General features: G+C 46.4%; 1 non-coding gene across 1 annotated transcript; it reads right to left on the bottom strand.

Annotated features, from left to right (window-relative positions):
* Window positions 1-3,668: 3,668 nt before the first annotated feature.
* trnay-gua lies at window positions 3,669-3,741 on the bottom strand. Its single transcript has one exon. It is a non-coding gene; the product is annotated as a tRNA-Tyr (tRNA).
* Between the last annotated feature and the right edge of the window lie 1,153 nt (window positions 3,742-4,894).

Consider the following 4,894-nt stretch of genomic DNA (forward strand, 5'->3'; position numbering starts at 1 on the left):
GTTTAGCACACTGGGCTAAATCGCTGGCTTTTAAAGCAGACCAAGGCAGGCTAGCAGCATGGTTCAATTCCCGTACCATCCTCCCCGAACAGGCGCCGGAATGTGGCGACTAGGGGCTTTTCACAGTAACTTCATTGAAGCCTCCTCATGGAAATAAGCGATTTTCTTCATACAGCCCAGAGATTGTCAAGGGTCAATGATCCGTCAAAAGGGTCTGGTAATTTTCTTACCCGAAAATTATAAAACCTCTTTTGCGAGCTGAGCATAATTCATTTCTGAGCTAGTAAGAGTTTATGAAGAAAATTGTATTGATCGTCCTCTCCTGAAGACATTCTGTGCGAGATAATTGCACCAACCCCATAGAGTGATACATCTTTGCAACTTTAGCTTCAGATTATAATGAACTAACATCTCTGACTTCTGTAAGGCTTCTTTTACCTCATTGTATGCACTTTCCCATTCTTCTGGCCAGTGCCATGCCTGTTTGGCACAGAAGGAAGTGTGTAAATGCTTCAATCGTGTTGCTAAATTTGGCACAAATTACTATAATAGTTGATCAATCACATTTAGAGAATGTGGTGCTTCTAAGATTGCTACCATCTTCTTCAGCTTGTTGTGTAAGCTATCCTTATCAATGATATGAGCCAGGTGATTTATGAATGACTTGAAAAAGTCACCCTTTTTCTTTTTAGCTCTCAGTTTGTAGCTCTCTAAAAGCCTCAGGGTAGCTTCCAAATTCTTCAAGTGTTCCTGATCAATCGAACTGGTGAGGCATGTGTCATCTAAATAACATTGCACCCCATTCAGTCTATGTAGAATTTAATCCATGAATCACTGAAAAAGAACTATTCCAAAAGGAAGGCTTTTGTAATGAAAGATACCTTTGTGCATCACAATGGTGAATAGCGGCTATGATTTTGCCGCAATGTTCATCTGCAGAATGCCTGTGAAAGAACAATTTTATTGAATTTCTGCCCTCCAGAAGGTCCAGCAAACAAGTCTTCAATCAGCAGCAGTGGACAATGATCTGTGCACAATAATAGTTGTTCATAGTTGTTTTTAAATCTCCACAAAGTTTCACTGAGCCATCATGTTTCAATACAGGAACTATTGGTGTTGCCCAATCACTTGTAGCAATTGGTTCAATGACTCCTGTTTAGACTAGTCTTTAAACGTCTTCAATGTTTGACCTCATGGTGTCTGGTACCATTCTAGCTTTGAGACAATTTGGTGTACTGTTTTGCTTGATTTTTAAATGCCCCTCAACTCCAGTCATAGAGCCTAGTGAGTCTTTGAACATCTTCTCATACTTTAAGAGACGTTGTTGCAAGTTGTTCTTTGATTTACTGTTTCCTAATTGTGTCTAATTTTCACCAACCCTGTTCTACCATATAAAACAAGAAATTTTCCATGGACAATGTGAAGAGGCAACTTCACCGTCTGCCCATTTGCTTCTACTTTCACCATAATGCATCCTTTTAATGATACAACCTCTTAAATCTATGTTCTTAGGATCAAATTTGACAGTTTTAAAGGCAGAGGTTTCAGCTTTTGGTTAATATTGTCTCAGGTCATAATGATACAGTTGCAGCTGTATCCATTTCCATTTTGATTTAATGATCTTCAAGTTTTGGATATGCTCAAAATGTTGCTGATTGCCCCGCACTAACAAGACACCTAGCTTAAGCTTCTGCAGCAGCTCAATTATGTTGTCTTCCGAGTACTCTTGAACTTCAGTTACTAATTTATAGACACGGTCGTCTGTTTTGATGTGTTTTGAGTCTTGCACATTCTCGATGTTGGGAATCTCCGACCTGGCGTTGAATTCTGCAATTAGCGATTTTTCACTTGTGCGATATTATCCGCCTGGTCGCAATTGTAGATGCCGATGGTGGGAAATGGAGAATACAGCCCAACATCAAAAACTAATCTAAATAATGAAGCTGTGGACAATTGTATTTGGTATGTGTTTTGGAATCTGGAGCTCTCTTGCAATGGGAATGAAATATGTTTTTAATGCATGTGCAAACCAATGAATAGCAATCTGTGGTTGAAACCTCGGTGATATGTTAAGTTGCAAGATATGCTCTGCTAATGCACATCAGCACAGCTGCATTCAATGCAAATCAACCTCACTGCACAATGCAGGGAAACCCAATACAACATAGCTGCACAGGTCCGAAAAGTCCTGATCTGTGTCATTTGCTCATTTTGGCTGAAGAATGGCAAGAGTTTGAAAATAAGGCCTTAATTCGAGAGGGGGAAAGCCAGTGAATATTCTGGCTCATCGTTCCATTCAATGACACCCCCTCAGATAAGGACAGATGAAAAGTTGTTCACATGGTGGGTGTTGAGAATGTGGGCATGTTTGAAACAGATTTGTTTTGATGCATTTATGGGGAGGTTTCATGCATACCTGAAGGAGTAAGGAACAGAGGGAAGTGAAAGAAAGTTACAAAGTGATAATTAGAGTGGGAGGAGGATGGTATGAAATATAGGGCAGGATTCACCTGAACAATTTCTATGTCCGGTTTCTGGCACATTTGGCGGGGGGGCGTTCCTCGGCAACTGCAGTGTCGAGAAACATCTCACTATTCAATGGCACATTTGCCTTTTGTTTGCCTCGGGGATTTTTCTCCACCGAGGTCGCACACAGAGGGGTTTCCTGCTGGTCAGCTTAAACCCGCGAACAGGAAAGAATTCTCGCAGATTGGAGCGTCCTTTTGTCTTGCTGCACTGATCTCCTCTTCCCCCCCCCACCTTTCAAGCCCTATCTCCGCCTTTTTCGAACTCCGCTCCCCCCCCACAAACCTTGGGAAGGCTCTCGGTAAACTCCCCTCATCCTCTCCACCCCTCTACCTGGTAAAGTCCCCCCCCCCCCTCCCCCCCCCCAGGTCCGGTCCCTGGCACTACCAACCTGGTACACAGACACACTGGCACTGCCAGGTTAGCACACTGGCAGTGCCACTGACAGCCTGGCAGTGCCAGAGTGACACTTCCAGGGTCCCTAGCTGGCAGTGTCAAGGTGCCAGCCTGGTAGTGCAAAGGTGCCCAGGTGCCAGAGGGTGAATCAGGGTACCACCCTGCCCTGGTCACCCACTCCTATCTAATGGCATGATCCAAGTTTGTGCTGACCAACATGAAACAGTGTCCTTGCGAGGTCACGCAGGCGCAGGCTCGAATCTTGGGTGCTGGGAGAGTCTGGCGAACTGAACTGTATGGCTCATTTAAATGGGCTGATCTGGGTCATGCCCAGTGAGATCCAGATCACGATGTCTCGCAAGATTCCATTGGATCTTGTGAGACATTTCAAATGTTGCAAATCTCGCGAAAAACCTTGTGAGAGACCTCTCGCGAGATTCAACGGCCTCATCCCGACACCATGTCGGGCGTGGCTAGTCCACTGAATTGCGACCATAAACATTGCCATAGACCAGTTACGCCCAGAAACATTGAAAATGAAAAAATGTAAATGAAATGAAAATCGCTTATTGTCACAAGTAGGCTTCAAATGAAGTTACTGTGAAAAGCCCCTAGTCGCCACATTCCGGCGCCTGTTCGGAGAGGCTGGTACGGGAATTGAACCATGCTGCTGGCCTGCCTTGGTCTGCTTTCAAAGCCAACGATTTAGCCCTGTGCTAAACCAGCCCCTAAAGGGAAGGGAAGCTTCCTTCGAGCCGGAATTGAACCAGCGACCTAAGGATCTACAGTCCTGCGCTCTACCAGCTGAGCTATCGAAGGAGATTGCCATAGACTTGTTACGCCCATAAACATTGCCATAGACCTGTTACACCCATAAACATTGCCATAGACCTGGTACGCCCATAAACATTGCCATAGACCTGTTACGCCCTTAAACATTGCCATAGACCTGTTACGCCCATAAACATTGCCATAGACCTGTTACGCCCATAAACATTGCTATAGACCTGTTGCGCCCATAAGCATTGCCATAGACCTGTTGCGCCCATAAGCATTGCCATAGACCTGTTATGCCCATAAACATTGCTATAGACCTGTTGCGCCCATAAGCATTGCCATAGACCTGTTGCGCCCATAAGCATTGCCATAGACCTGTTGCGCCCATAAGCATTGCCATAGGCCTGAGCTGAAGATTCCGTGGAGGAGTGGGCACAATTCTGCTTTGTTATGGCTGACGCAGTACTGCAGCACGTCAATATTCAAATGTGGGGCAAGATTCTCCGATTGGGAGATTATGGGCAGGATTCTCCGTCGGCCGATGCCGGAATCGCAAAACTCGATTGGGCAGAGAATAGGTTCCGAAGCCGAGCGCTGATTTCACGCCAAATCGCAGTTCTCCGTCGCCTCAACAGTGGTGTCAATGCATTCCAGAATGCACGTACATTAGGGGGCGCAACTCGGCATTCTCCGGGGCCTCTGCAATTCTTCACCTCCGATGGGCCAAATTCCAAATGGTGAGTTTCACTTGTGCTTTTACAAAACATGAAGCTGGTGTCGTGGCTGCTGAGGGAGAGGGAGAGGGGGTATGGAAAGTGTCCAACATCGCCATAGTTCGCTGACAGTTGTGCTGATGGCCAGGGTGCTTTTTCCAGGGTTAGAGGAAGTAGCGGTGGGTAGCCAGGAGGTAGGTTGAGGGATCGGGGTGGATGGGCACGGAACACCATTGCCACAGCTGGCAAGGCAGCCATGCAGCTGTGCACGCCGCTGACTGCCCGCTTTGAACTGAGGGCCACAGGTCGTATAAGCGAGCCCCCAGGGGCTGCAGGAAGCCCCCTAGATCCTCTGGCCACAGCCGACCCATCAACGGGATGGGTGTGTTCCAGCACAACCAGTGCCATCTTGTTGGCTGAGATGAGTGTGTGTGGGGAGTGTAATGTGTACATGCGGCTGCTGCTTGTCAGCCGCCCGAATG

Source organism: Scyliorhinus canicula, chromosome 13, assembly GCF_902713615.1.
Source record: "Scyliorhinus canicula chromosome 13, sScyCan1.1, whole genome shotgun sequence".
In the NCBI taxonomy this organism is placed as follows: Eukaryota; Metazoa; Chordata; class Chondrichthyes; order Carcharhiniformes; family Scyliorhinidae; genus Scyliorhinus; species Scyliorhinus canicula.